This window comes from Notolepis coatsorum, assembly GCF_963971535.1.
Source record: "Notolepis coatsorum genome assembly, chromosome: 7".
NCBI lineage: Eukaryota > Metazoa > Chordata > Actinopteri > Aulopiformes > Paralepididae > Notolepis > Notolepis coatsorum.
The window spans coordinates 129,687,197-129,703,236 of NC_140171.1; the positions used below are offsets into that span (position 1 = coordinate 129,687,197).

At 45.9% G+C, this 16,040-nt stretch overlaps 1 protein-coding gene across 1 annotated transcript in view; it reads right to left on the reverse strand.

Moving 5' to 3' along the window:
• Window positions 1-16,040, reverse strand: part of prr36a (proline rich 36a) — a gene marked incomplete at its 3' end in the record, with an annotated part of 66,053 nt that overhangs the window by 12,056 nt on the left and 37,957 nt on the right. The gene's annotated exons all lie outside the window — the stretch shown is intronic.

Here is a 16,040-nt window from a genome sequence, read left to right on the forward strand (position 1 = left end):
GATTATAGCTGGATATACTAAAGGGGGGTCCTGCTGGTTGTAAGTCAGTAGGGGGGGGGGGGGGTTAGGAGAGCCGCCGGCGATATCCCATCTGGCCAACGATTTCTTGGGAGAATTCAGAGTGCTGAACACGGTGCCCACAGAACCTTGGTCCACAGATGAATACAGTTGGGCCCTCTTGTAGACGGTAGCTGCCGGTCCACAACGAAGAGACGTGAGGCGACCTCACTCGGGGTAGAGCGCCGTCTCACCTGGACTCCTCTCGGGGGGTAGTTCCAACACTCACCAGTGTTGGCTGTTATCCATGGCATAAATCAAAGCACCCAAAGCAAGTAGATAATCCAAGCCGTGTAGGGCTCGCCGTCGTCCGGGTAAGGTAATCCAATGTGCAGGTCCACTCGTCCTAGCCCAGAACTCCTCGGATGAAAGCACCACACGTGGTCTGCCCAGCCTGGTTAAGACTCTAGATAACGCGAGGAAACGATGGGGGTACTACTCACTGTATAACTCTAACCGAACGATGCACCATACATAATAGACTATTATTAACTTAATAGAAATACGTCCCACTCGACGGTATAGTGCCAAACTATGACAATTCAACTATTAATCCACACGATGTCTCAATGCCATTCTGAGGCCAAGTTGACCATACTGCACCACACGTGTATCGTGGGTGAGGCTTAACGTCTTGCCACTAGGTTGGAGGGTAAAGAACTAAGGGCTAAGGGACTAAAAGAAAGTTCTACTTTACTTGCGCCATATATATATGCGCTGTGAACAAATAGTACCATTCGTATTTCGCCAGACGTATTCCTACGCGGAACCGGGCTAGTAACGACATGTTCGTCGGCACGATTGAACTTGAACCAAGGCGCCAAGTTCTTGTCCAATGAGAGAATGAAACTATTATGGGCTGTTAGTAGACTAAAGGGATATTCAGTGTATATGTACAAGGAATATACAAGGGATATCAAATGATATAAGTGGTCCCCACCTCCCTAAAACAAGCCAGAGTCACGCCCCTCATAAAAAAACCAACCCTGAACCCCACCATCATAGCCAACTATCGCCCTGTCTCTCTTCTCTCCTTCCTTTCTAAAACACTTGAACGTGCTGTATCCAACCAACTTACTGCTTATCTCTTACAGAATGACCTCCTAGACCCCAATCAGTCTGGCTTCCGGACTGGCCACTCCACAGAAACGGCCCTCATTGCGGTCACAGAGGCACTTCACTTAGCAAAAGCGAAAGGCCTCTCTTCTGTCCTGATTCTCCTAGATCTATCTGCAGCCTTCGACACAGTCAACCATCAGATCCTCCTCGCGGCCCTCGCAGGAATGGGAGTGGCTGGATCTGCGCTGACATGGCTGACATCATACCTCAATGACCGCTCCTACCAAGTGTCATGGAGAGGGACTCTGTCGGCCACCCGCCCCCTCCGGACGGGTGTCCCCCAGGGCTCGGTCCTAGGACCCCTTCTCTTCTCCCTCTACACTAAATCACTGGGTAACATTATCACGTCTCATGGCTTCTCATATCATTGTTATGCCGATGATACTCAACTCTTCCTCTCCTTCCCTCCCTCAGATATCCACGTCTCTGAGCGGATCTCGGCCTGTCTGTCCGACATCTCCGCCTGGATGACGACCAACCACCTCAAACTGAACCTAAGCAAAACAGAATTGCTCCACCTGCCGGCCAAATCCTCCCCCCTGACCGACCTCTCCATCACAGTCGAGAATGCAGCTGTGACCGCATCGCCGACCGCCAAGAACCTTGGTGTTGTCCTCGACGACCAGTTGAACTTCTCTGCTCACATCGCAGCGACAACCAGAACCTGCAGATTCCTCCTGAGCAACGTCAGAAGGATACGCCCCTTCCTGACAAAAGAAGCCACCCAACTCCTCGTCCAATCAACAGTCATCTCCCGCCTCGACTACTGCAACGCACTGCTAGCTGGCCTCCCGGCCACTGCCACCAAGCCTCTTCAACTCATTCAAAATGCAGCGGCCCGCCTGATCTCAAACCTACCGAAGTCGGCCCATGTCACCCCACTTCTTAGGGACCTGCACTGGCTCCCCATTGCTGCACGTATCCGCTTCAAGGCCCTCGACCTAGCATACCGTGCGGCAAAGGGAACCGCTCCCGCCTACCTCCGGTCAATGGTCTCTAACTACACACCCTCAAGACCCCTACGCTCTGCATCTTCTGGCCGCCTCAGATCTACTCCTATCCAAGCTCCCGGAGGGTCATCAAAGAGAAGCCGCCTATTCTCAGTCCTTGCCCCACAATGGTGGAATGAACTACCCATCCCAGTTAGGACAGCCGAATCCCGTCCAATCTTTCGCCGTCGACTAAAGACTCACTTCTTCAACCATTATCTGAAATGATAAAAAAAAAAAAAAAAAAAAATCTAACCCCGACTAACCTTACTGTCATGCACTTGTCCTAATAAACTAACCTACACTGTAACACGCAACACTTTGATGAACATTGTTACTCAGCTGATAGAGTTATACCCTTCTTGCTGTCTTGTCGCACAGAACTTGTAAGTCGCTTTGGATAAAAGCGTCAGCTAAATGACTAAATGTAAGTGATATACAAATACTATTAAATATATATCCATAAATAAATATATATATTCGGTTTAATCTGATCCTTCACAACAAGCGTAATAAACCTAAAAACAGTGGAAGTTTCTCAAAACATTTACTAAAACATCCAAACAACATGACTGGGATTATCATGCTAAGCAGCTGCAATATCAGTTTGGCCAAAATGTAAAGTGGAGCCGCGAACCAGAGGACTGTAGTCCAGGTCAGGCCCCCCTCTATCCACCCCATCACCCCTGCCTCCCCTCTATCCACCCCATCACCCCTGCCTCCCCTCTATCCACCCCATAACCCCTGCCTCCGCTCCCCCTCCTCCTCCCTCTATCCACACCATCACCCCTGCCTCCCCTCCTCCCCCCTTTGAGCCACAACCGGGAAGCTAGATTACCTTGGCATTGCCTCTTGCAAATGATTAAATATTCAGTTTTAATCAATTCAGAGAAGGAGAGAAAGGGTGAGTCAAGGCCTGGGGAGGTACACTTTATCTGTGTTAAGAGAAAGCCCAACTTACTCACAAATAAAGTGCGAGTACGTACACACACACACACACACCTCGACTTCTCTTCAGCTGGATGGGCCCCCAAGACAACGAATGGAAGTGGAGCACTCCGCACATGGCTGGTAGGGCGTCCAAAACCAGCTCCTGTACTCGCAGCACACATTCCCGGGGCTCGTGTTGGGATGCACAGTTAGCTACATCGGCTCCGAGCACAGTTTAGATGAAGTGTCAGGAGGACGGAGGGGCAGCCTAGCAACAGATCAGCAGACGGTGTCCACTCCTGTGGGGCCTTGGGTAGCGAGCTACTGTCACCGTGATGGATGTGAGGGGTTGTTTGTCTACGAACAGTAATCCTACTCCCTGCCAAGACTGGAGGAGAGGAACGACATGGTTTCATCCCCAAAAGGGACGAGAGAGAAGAGAGAAAAGGGAGAAAGAGAGAGAAGGGAAAGCGAGAAGAAAGGATGGATGGCTAATTCGCTTATTTGCCATCTACCCTGGAGTTAGACAAGCAGATACATACCATTTTCTTCTCTGTGCATGCATTAGGCTTAGGGAACAGCCGCACAGTTAGCCTAGCTTAGCGTCATTCACTGGAAGTAGGTGTGCCAGTGTAGCCTAGTTCCCAACAGTCACGAAATACACTCCAAATACAACTCCAAACGTTCCTGTATACATGTTGTGACCCGTGTATTTACCACGTGGAGAAATAAAAAAAATAAGACATTTCCGTTTTCTAAGCAGATATTTCTTTTTGCCGAACCACCTCAAAATCCCTGTTTTTTGATATTTTTTTATTTCTCCACGTGGTAAATACACAGGTCACAACATGTATACAGGAACGTTTGGAGTTGTATTTGGAGTGTATTTCGTGACTGTTGGGAACTAGGCTACACTGGCACACCTACTTCCAGTGAATGACGCTAAGCTAGGCTAACGGTGCGGCTGTTCCCTAAGCCTAATGCATGCACAGAGAAGAAAATGGTATGCATCTGCTTGTCTAACTCCAGGGTAGATGGCAAATAAGCTAATTTCCCAAAAAGTTGGCGTGTTCCTTTAACTCATGACGTGTCATTAAAAAATAAAAAGGAATAACTATATGTAATAAGCAACACTTATTTACTCAAACTTTGATGGAATTGTATTTCATGACGAGAAGGACTTTAGCCGCCATTGAGATTATGGCTACAGTGAGGACAGTTCGTTTGGCATCAACCCAGATTGAAAATGAATCCTGATAAAAAAAAGGGACATTAAGGAGTGGCTGGGTAGCGCAGCGGACTAAGCACTCGCCTACTACCGCAGAGACTCTGGGATCGAATCCAGCTGTCAGCGGTACCTTCGGCTTAGTCAGTCGTCCCTACTTACACAATTGGCAGTGTTAGAGGGTGGGAAGCCGGTGGGGTATGTGTCCTGGTCGCGTGTATATTTTCCCTAACGGAGTTGCACTTCCGCGTTCGGTTTGCGCAATCCGATTGGCCACCGACGTTTTTTTCAGCGCCAATCGCGTTACTCCTAACAATCGCGCCAGCAGGCTGTTACCCTAACCTTAACCAACTAACCCTAACCTTAACCAACTAACCCTAACCTTAACCAACTTCGAAAGGGAGCGACTTCGAAAGAGTCGCCAAGCTTAACCAGTTTGTTAGGAGTAACACGATTTGGCGCTGAAAAAAACTTCAGTGGCCAACCAGATTGCGCAAACCGAACGCGGAAGTGCAACTCTGTGAGGGAAAATATACACCGCATCCTGGTCGTTGTAAACTGCGACTCCTACGGTCGGCCTGTTCAGCAGGGAGGGAATCTGGGGGAAATAGCGTGAACCTCCGCATGTGTTACGTTCCCCCAGTGAAACTCCTCGCAGTCAGGTGAAAAGAAGCGGCTGGCGACTCCACATGTATCGGAGGAGGCATGTGGTAGTTCTACACCCTCCCCAGGCCGACAGTGGGGAAATGCGCGCAACGACCAGGAGGGGAATTGGCATAGCGACTAAATTGGGACAGATGAAAAATACAGAAAGCCCAAAAATAAATAGAAAAAAAAGGGACATTAAAATGACACTGGGTCTGGCTCAGGTCTGTTCTTGAGCATTAGGCCTTTTCAAACGGTGGTCCAGACCCCAAATCAGGCCTACGTTCATCTTGTTTACACACCTCACTCCTGTGTCTTTGGGCCCAACCAATAACAGAGGACCAAGGAGGATGGATGGACAGAGGGGAGGAAGGGGGGAGGGGAGGCAGAATGAAGGGAGGAGAGGAGAAAAGAGACGCATGGAGGGGTCAGGTGGAGAAAGACAGATTTCTCCGACAGCACAAGGACCAGCTGCTCATGTGAAGAGAAAAGAGGGAGGGCGGCTACAGATTCCACTGCATTCGTTTTCTCCTTCCGTCTCCATGACCGATGATGAATAGGACAGGGCCATCTAGCAGTCACTCAGATGAGTTTCATTGGTAGGCAAGTGGTGATCAATCATCCCTTCATAATGACGATGAGATGCATTAAGGGCGTGATATTCATGTTTACTAGCTCCGTGTGTGTGTGGGGGTGTGCAACTCCACAGTGCACTCAAAGCCAAGAAGTTGGTTTAATTTTGATTAAGTGCTTTACATCTTGGCCCCATTGACTTTACATTAGTTTTGTGGCTAACTAAGGAGGAGCTGGATATGCAGCATGAAGCACAGCATTGATCCGTGATTTGAATAGACTCGAACCTTCAACATCATTCGAGCGAGGCGTAGGAAAGGGGGCTAGGGGTCCGAAATTCTCAACTCACCCTTTATATTGATATGCAATACACAGGGTTCCGACAGACATTGCAAAATGAAATTCAAGGGCTTTCAAGTACTTTTCCAGCACTATTTTCCATTTTAAAAAGGGCATTTAAAAAAGGGATAATTAACTTTTAAATGCATAATTTTTTTTTGGAAAAAAATAATCTGATCCAATATTTATGGCTTAAAAAACTATTTCCGACAATTAGTTACACTTTATATTTGATCATGGATGAACAAAACTTTCAATGCGAATGGTTGATTTTAATTTCACCTAGTTAAAAAAAATGGGCCGGAATTCCAGGCCTAGACCTTTTTTCTCCAAAAATCAAACACTAACTCAATCAGCGCCATACGCTGTCCCGATCTCTGGCGCTTCAGGCCAGCTTAAAATGGTCATTTCCGCTGTGTTTCACGATGTTTGTGGAGACATTGGTGTGGCTCATTTGACAGACAACCCCAAATCAAAAAAGGTATATACTAGGGATGCACGATAATTATCGGGCCGATATCAGCAATTATGACGTCATCCCGATAAACCCGATAACGTTATTAATAGCTCCGATAATATAATAAATTTTTTGGTAAAAAAAAATGCGGTGTGGGTGAATTTGGATGAAGTGCGTTTGTTTTGACTGTCGGCTCCTCCCGTTTTGCCAGTACTGTGGTACGACTGGTAGCGTGTGGTTTAGGAACAGGGCGTTTTACACAAATCCAGCGCCCCCTTTCTTGGCTGTGACGTAGCCACGTACGTTTCTTGAAAGCAGCGCGGATGTAAACAAAGATGGCGAAGCTAGTGGGGATTGTTTCAGAGGGGAAAAGTTCGCTTGCTATTTGTAATAAATGCAATGCAGAAGTTCCACGAGGAGGGAAAAGTGCAGCGGCTTGTGATACATCCAACCTAGCAGGTCACCTGCGGCATCACCACCGCTGCGATGGTGTGTTAACTTAAAAGCCTGCGACGACGCGGGGAGCTAAGCAAAGCTAGCCCCTTTCATGGATGATGCAACCCTTGGTTGAATACGCAGTCACTTATTGCTCCGTAGTAGCCAGGTTAATTTGCACCACCAAGGACTGCTTAAAAGCTAGCGGCTTGAGCCCTTGGGTCATTTCTGTCAAACTTCTTTAATTTAGCAAACGACTCGTCAATAGGTACAAGCGTGCTCGCGCCGTTCTCGTAGGCTTCCAACACCATCGCAGCGGTGATGATGCCGCAGGCGACCTGCTAGGCTATGTGTCCACTCAAAGCCTTTCTTTCAAGGCGGACAGCTTTGAAAAAAGAAGAAAAAAAAGCTTCGAGCGTCTTAGGTTGGATGTATTATAAGTTGTTGACGGATTGTGAATTTTCATTTGGAAAAATAAATATAGTCACTTTCAGTCAAAACTGTTGTCTTGGCTTTTGTTTCTGTTGTCTGGTTAGGTCAAAACTACAGGAATATACATTTAAGTTGGTGTTAAGTTATTGTCCTGGGAAGTCTTTTTATGTATTATTATTATTGTATTGCGATATGTTTTGTTTCATGTTGGAAAAAAAAAAAAGATAAAAAAGAAATATATACATTAAAAAAAAAGAATTGAATACAATAAATATCGGTTATCGATATCGGTTTTCGGCTTGAGGAGCATAAAGTTATCGGTATCTGTGTCAAAAAATCAATATCGTGCATCCCTAGTATATATATACCATGTACACAAAATCATCAAAACTTTGATCGTGTTTGACGAGCATGTTTTACATCCGGTAAAACACAAAACTGTTAGTTAGAAAAACATGTTTCAGGATTGGTAAAATAGACATAATATACCTTACCTTAGCCAGAAGGTATTCCAAAAAGAAAAATTCCAAGTGATCGCATCGCCATCGCGATTACCAGTGTATATGTCTATACACATTTCGATGGGAAATACGCTCCGAGATCGTTGTGAATCTCTGTTCAAGGAGGAGGAGGAGCCCTTACAATTGCAATTCCAATGTGGGCAAACGAGCCAGGGACAGCTAGAATGATCCGGATGATGATTTAGAACGGGGATCAGAGGAAAAAGATCAAAGGATCTAAAAACGTATTATTACGTGTTTGGCGCTCAAGCGTTGGCGAGCAAACACGTAATATTACGTGGTTGGCGCTGAATGAGTTAAGCACTTAAGGACCTTGTGCGAACCCTGGATACAATAAGCTTTCATTTACCCCATTAGGCCAATTAACATTAATACTAGATGAAGCCATTTCATCAAGTGATCATAAAGTGTTTTTCGATAGTAACAGTGTTATAATAGGCTGGCCTAGCGGTAGGCTTATCGCTTTTACAAACGGATACTATAAATCAGCTTGGTCAGAAAGTGAGAGCGGGAGTCTCGGTGGGCATCAGAGTGGTGCAAGAGAGCTGCAACAGCCCACTGCCGTCCTGCTCAGACACTAGGGTTGAGTGCTGAACTCTGTACTTTTAAATGGTACCGACCGAATTACATCGGTACTACAGAGATTCACGCTAGATCAATCGGTACCAATTTTCTGTACCTATACATGTTTAGTATAAGAGTAATATTTTTGGCTGGCGAGATAATGTTGATATTTAATTATTTTTTAAAGGGGAACTATCTTATAAATGGCCTTTTTGAGTGTTTAGCATTGTTTCCTAGCTATGTGAACTTATATTAATATGATCTATGTCTCAAAATTCTCATATTGGTGCATTCTTCCAATTCTCCTCTCACAATATTCACTCTCACTGAACTGAGTCATCTGAAAATGTGCCTATCTGTGATGTCATAAAGACACTGCTGCATGTTAATGTTGAGATACAAGATGAGCTGCACACAGTGGCACCTGCACCTGCATCCCAGGCTCAAAACGGCTCGAGATCTTGAGGTAGAAAAATGCTGTTTTTGAGGACTTGATTAGAAATACAAAACAATGAATAAAAAATATATATATATTACAGAGGTGTTCCATAGACTCACAGGAATTGTGTAAAAGTGCCCAAATAGTGAAAGAAATAGTAAAATAGTTCCCCTTTAAACATAATACATGATCATGCGATTTATTTTGTGTGGTGTGTTACAACAATAAATAAGTAAATGTTCTAAATAAATAACAATGTTGAAATTGAGATATATTTTTTTTACAACCAAAATAAAAAAGAATTGGTATTACAGAAAGAGTTAAACCGGATGGGTACCGATACCGAATTCCACAAACTGGTACCGGTTCAAATGTGAACGGTACCCGGGGCGGCTGGGTGGCGCAGCGGAGATTGCGCTAGTCACCAATGCAAGAGACTCCGGTCTCGAATCCGGGTGTCAGCATTGCCTCCGGCTTGGGCCAGCCGTCATACTGGCTCAATTGGCAGAGCGAGTGGGTAAGTCGAGGGGTGGTAATTTGGACGTTGTGGACAGCGACTCCTACAGGTCGGTTGGGGGACGCCTGCACAGCAGAGACAGGAAGTGGCGGGGGTAGTGTGAGCCACCCATGCGTTACACCTCGCCAATGAGAGTCCGCGCTGGCAGGTGAAAAGATGCAACAGGCTGACTCCTCGTGTACCGGAGGGGACACGTGATGCAAGGCTTCTATCCTCCCTACAACCGACAAGTGGGGGGCATAGTCGAGCAACGTTCAAGAGCTGAGCTGAGGGGGTCGGCTGAGGTCTGTGTGTGTGTATGCATGCAGCCAGATCTCACGTAAAATACATAAATACAGCACTAATCGACCACAGGAAAAAGGTACATATTGTACGTTATGTTATAGCCCCAAGTAATATATTGACGTATTTACAAAAATGTACTTATTATAAGGGCGGTTAGGTGGCGTAGCGGAGATTGCGTTCGTCACCAACCCCGAAGCTGTGAGCTGGATTCGCCTGTTCGAATCCAGCTCACAGCTCCGGGGTTGTCACCAGCTTGGCTGGCCGTCGGCTGTATTAGAGGGTGGGAGAAGCTGGCGGGGTGGGTCCGGGTCGTTGTAAACAGCGACTCCTACAGTTCGGTCGGGGCGCCTGCTAAGCGCGGATAGGACCTGAGTGGGATAGTGTGATCCTTCCACACGCTACGCCCTCTCAGGGAGGATCCGCGCTGCCAGGTGAAAAGAAGCAGTTGATTGGCTGGACGTGTGTCGGAGGAAGCACGTGATAGCCTCCACTCTCCCAGATGATCTGACTGTGGGGGGTAAGTGCGCAGCGACCAGGAAGGGATTGGGAATTGGCATACGACTAACATTGGGATGGGAGAAAAATCGGAGGAAAATGGAGGGGGAAAAAGATAAAAAATAAATAAAAATGTACTCATTACAAATGAGCACATATTCAAAAATGTTACACTTAACGTTTTCAGAAAATTTTTGAGCTCCCCTGCTGGGGAACAAACCCAGGGCTTAGTTTTACACACTTTTTCAATAGCCTCGCGGCCCTCGCCCCAAACCCTAACCACACTTGTTACCTTAAACTAACCATAACCATCTAACCCTAACTGTATATCTTAACCATAAGTAACTGTTAAAAACATTCAAACGAACAATCATAGTATATAGTGTTTGTATCAGGGTGGCTTAGTCTAGTGGTGAGAGCACTGGCCCGCGACCACAATCGTTTGTTCGACTCCCAGTCACGCCGTTCTTTGACTTTTGCCTATACGAAATGCAAATATAGTACTTATACAAGAGGTAAATATATTACTCATGGCTATAACATAATGTACATTATGTACCTTTTTTCCTGTGGTCAATTAGTACTTTATTTACGTTTTCTGAATGTGTGCTTGTCCTGCCTGCTGCTCCTCTGGTCTCAGTGAAATGCACACCACTGCTTCCGTCGTTAAACAGAGGCACAAGCAGAAACACACACACACCACTGCCATAACACACCGGTGGCACAACACCGTTCTCCCTCCACCACACATGTCCCACAGGAACACACACACACCATGCGTACTATGGGTATTGCACTACCACCCCTGCAGGACTTATACAAGAGGAGGTGCAAATCCAGAGCCTGCAGAATAATGAAAGACCCTCACCAGTCACCACCCCAACAACAGCCTGTTCAAGCTGCTCAGTTATTTACCGTCGTCTGTCCGTGGTCCTGTCAACTGATTAACAGTATTAACAGACTGTTAACAGATTAACAGTCAACGCGGTTTCATTGCTGGGTTAAGTACTTCTATTCACATAATATGCTTACTTCATATATCTACTCCATTCACATATATGCTTACCACTTGTATCTATTGCTATGTCCGCCCACTACAATCACATGAGCTGTCTAACGCCTGTCCCGTCTCCCTGTCCTCCTATGACTTGCTGTCCTGGAGTGCTGACCGGAGTGTCGGACATCCCGTGATGAAGGCCGGGAGGTTGCGACCCCCTCTGCATGCCCCCCTGTCTCCGGATGTCCCGCGATGATGTCGGGGAGTTCGCGACCCTCTCTGCGCCGCCCCCTATCTCCCTGTCTCCGGCTGTCCCTGAGCAATGACCGGAGTGTTGAATGTCCCGTGACTAAGACGGGGAGGACGTGACCCTCTTTGCGCCGCCCCTGTGCCTCAAATAGATCCGCTATCTTTAATCTTTCAAAATGTTCAGTTGCTATCGCTATTAGCTTTATCTTTAATCTTTCAAAATGTTCAGTTGCTATTGCATGCACTCATCTGTGTTTCACTCCACACATGAGTGCATGCTTACCAACTGTCCGTCTGCAACACTACTATCACCAACATCTAAGAAGGGAGATCCCCCCCTTGAATGGCCCTTCTAAGGTTTCTCTCCTCCACACTGCCTGTGGAGCTTTTTTCCCTATTGTTAGGTTTTAGTGAGTTTTTCCTTACCTTCGCGTGGGGTATGTCTGGGAGTGCTTGCATTCTTTAATTTTTTATTTTTTTTGCATTCATCTAAAAATGTTTGGACCTTATGGTGTTCTTGTTCTGTTCTTGACTTGTTATGTTTTCTTCTTGACTCGTTTAAAGAAGACCTGTACGGCCCATGGGGACATTAACGTGTGTTGTCGGGCCTTATAAATAAATTTGATTTTATTTTATTTGATTTGCTGCGGTCAGGCAAGCGCCTCCGCATATACGCAGCAAGAACAGAGAGACTAAGGCTCAGCTTCTACCCCCAGGCCATCAGAACACTGATCTCTCCACACAAACATTCTGCACTCGCTCACACACAAACGCACCATAGGTCACTTTAACCTCTTAAGCCCGGAGCTTATTTTCTGAAAATCCGCCTAAAATACATGCCTAAGTAAATGGGATATTGCTCCAATTCTACAAGTGCCATTTGCATATTCTTGGTATCTAGGGACATCTATGGACATCAGTGAATGTATTCCCAGTCTCAGAAATATTGTGTCTATTACTAGACTTGCTTAAATTGTGATGAAACAAGAATATGAATTATGATTTTTCTTTGCATCTTTGACAGTGAATAACACCATGCTAATAATGACCAGACATGAAGAACATCACAAGTATAGCATAGGGACATAGAAGTAAAACTGTATAGTAGTGTACATAAGATCCAGTGCCTTTAAGTCGTAGCTCAACATCGTATTGCAATTATCTCAGGATCTATTAACATGTCTATTTTATCATGTCTATTCTACTTATTTTATTTACTATTTGCTATTGTATTCTTGCACAATCGAAGTGGGCATGGCCAACCGCATTTCACTGTATGCCCTGGTATGTATGTGATAAATAAACCTCTTGAATCTTGAAACCACTGCCATCACACACCGGTAGCACAACACTATTCTCCCTCCACCAAACACACACACACCATTGCCATCACACACACCATCCTCCCTCCACCACACATGTCCCACAGGAACACACACACACCATTCTCCCTCCACCACACATGTCCCACAGGAACACACACACCATTCTCCCTCCACCACACATGTCCCACAGGAACACACACACCATTCTGCCTCCACCACACATGTCCCACAGGAACACACACACACCATTCTCCCTCCACCACACGTGTCCCACAGGAACACACACCACTGCCATCACACACTAGGGCTGGGCGATATGGCCAAAAATGATATCACAATAACATATCACTCGATATTCTATATTATCGATATTGTTATAAGTATAAAAAAAGGGGAAAAGATTATAATTTTTTTTGTTTTTTTTTAAAACAACAGATGTTTATTTTGCAGCAATTCTTTGTTGTTGCCGCCATCTTTAGTGTTACAGCCCCTCACACTCCAGTTCTCAGGCTGCAGCCGGTTTGAAAGCAAAAGTAAACAGGCTTCTCTGCTGGCTGTGGCTCCAGGGGAGTTGAATAGTTCTGGCTCTGCTAGTTTCTTTTCTATCTTTTGGCGCTTTTTTGGTGGACAAACCACCACACATGTGCACCGTGACTCGCGACTGGAGACTAGCTCTGCTAGCACACATACATAGCCTACTGTGTACAGACGGTTTCAAACTGTATTTTAAATTAGAAAGCAAACAAAATAAATGGACGAGAAAAATAAATCTCAATTTGGTCAGTATTGTCATTTGGACAAGCAAAGCCATTACTTTAAGTTTTAAAACTGCCATGTTGCAGGTCAAAAAAGAGAAAAAAAAGTATATATATATCACGATAATTATCGTCATCGTTATATCGCCCAGCCCTATCACACACACCAGTGGCACAACACCGGTCTCCCTCCACCACACGTGTCCCACAGGCAGAGACACCTGCACTGCTCCTCCACTATCGTCTTTCCTATTGCTCTCTGAAACCAAACACACACTTCATCAGCACACACACACACACACACACACACACCACCTCTCCATAACAAAAGGCAAGTGTCTTGATGTGATGTTCCTGGAAACAGCTGCATCAATCAATCAATCAAGGAGGACATGTGATGTAATAGGAATCCTAGACCTGAAGAGCCTCATGTGCATAATTCAGAGGATGAGGACATGGCTTGGCCACACACGCGCACGAAAAAAGGACCGACTGAAAAGCATCTCTTACCAAAAGCCTAAGAGGTGCGGTGCCCCACTGTTAAATGCTAAGTGCGACTGGATGGAATGGGAGAAAATCACCACTTCAACCAGACCCAACACATTGAGAGCTGTCAAAACACCAGCTCGCTGGATGAGGCGACGCCTACCACAAAAATGGTATCCGCGTGCGTGTGCGCGTCATTCAATTATGGCCAAGAACTAGGACGGTGTGCTGCGCCAGATAGGCTTTCCTTCAACTAATAAGAGCATTAGGGAGGAAGAGGGGAGAGGCTGGAATCTAATCAGGACTCCAGTAGTACCTTCATCAGTTGCAGGAGTGTATTCAGATTACTGATCTAAACAACTAGCACCCTTGCTAATTTAGAGTAAAGATGCAATGAATAAAACAAATAATGGCCTATGATCAAAAAAATAAATAAAAAACGTACATACCATTTGGCCTTCGGTGAATATGTATTAGATCTAGAGGGTTCTGGTCTGATCAAAAATCTATGATGAACAGCCTTTACATTAGAGGTCTGCAAGCCCTAGGGGGCCCGACGGAGACCAACACCATGGACAGATTAGGGCCGGGCTCGGGCAGATTTCATTTGTCTCGCTTAATTTCATTTGTCCTTTCATTTGTCTCGCTTAATTTTCGAGTCGTGCGCGCACACACACAAGCGTGCCGTCACGTAGCGTTTCCATCAAAGCAACAAGCTAGACCGCTGAGAGAGTGCATGTCGGAGATGGAGAAGCTGCCTTTGCTTAAAGCAGAGTGGAATAAACTGTAAAAAGTTTTGCATGATTGATTTAGCCGGTTGGCGAAGATTTGTTGAAGTTATTCAACGCAAGTTTTTGTTGCTGACGTTCATCTAACAGTGAAGATGGATACCAGTATCCTGTCTGCAGGTTCAGTAGAAAGCTATCCATTTAGCTGATGCTTCTATCCAAAGCGACTTACAAGTTCTGTACGACAAGTCAGCAGGAAGGGTACAACTCTTATCAGCTGAGTAACAATGATCAAACGGTCCTGAAACTTGGGTGCTGCAGTATTGAGTGCATAAGACATATATATGGTAGGAGGAGTACATGGTAGTACAAAATGAGACAAGAAGATGGATACCAGTATCCTCTCTGCGGGTTCAGTAGGAAGCTATCGGGATGCATGTTAGCCTAGCGTAGCTTCTCACTTTGGAGAAGATGGCGAAAGCTAATTTCAAGGTAATCTAGCGAATTTCCCCACAATGTTGGCGTGTTCCTTTAACCCAGGTCAGAAGTTCCCGGTCCCTGAGGGGTCTGGTGTCCAAGCCTGGGCCAGGGGGCCTTTTATGGGACAAAGCCTCGGTTCTTCCATATCACTGGCACTGTGAAGGCCTTCTGTCTCAGGTTATTTCTGCTAGCATTACTCACTCTGGGAGTGAAACCCAACCCAATATAACGGCCAGAACACCACAATGGATGCCGTTCTTTGCCGCTCCCTTTCAGGGCACCAACGTAAACAAAGTCATCCTTCTCATCTAAATTGTAGCAGGATGTCTGTTGTATTAGATACAGGGTTCCCACAGACATTGCAAAATGAAATTCAATGACTTTCAAGTACTTTCCCAAGCACCATTTTTCATTTTAAAAGGGCATTTAAAAGGATACAATTCACTTTTAAATGCCGTTTTTTTTTATTCACTTTTTCTCCTTATTTTTCTCCCATCCCAATTTCGCCTCGCCAATTCTCCCCTCCCCTGTCTCGAACTTTGCTAGACTATGCCTCCCACTGGTCGGCCGCAGTGAGGACCAAGCCTTGCATCACGTGTCCCCTCCGGTACACGAGGAGGCAGCCGTCGCATCTTTTCACCTGCACAGCGCAATCTCTGTGGCGAGGAGTAACGCGCGGGAGGCTCACGCTGCCCCCGTTACTTCCCGATTCTGCTGTACAGGCGCACCAACCGACCTGTAGGAGTCGCTGTCCACAACGTCCAATCCCCACCCACCAGCTTTCCCACCCCTAACACTGCCAATTGTGTTAGTATGAACGACCAGCCAAGCTGGTAGCAAGTTCTAGCAACGCAGAGAGCTGGGCTCGAACCCAGCATTTCCTGCGTTAGTGGCGAGCGCCTTGCCCACTGCGCCACAAATGCCTATTTCTTTTTTTTTGAATTTTTTGTATCCAATATTTATGGCTTAAAACCCATTTCAGACAATTAGTTACACTT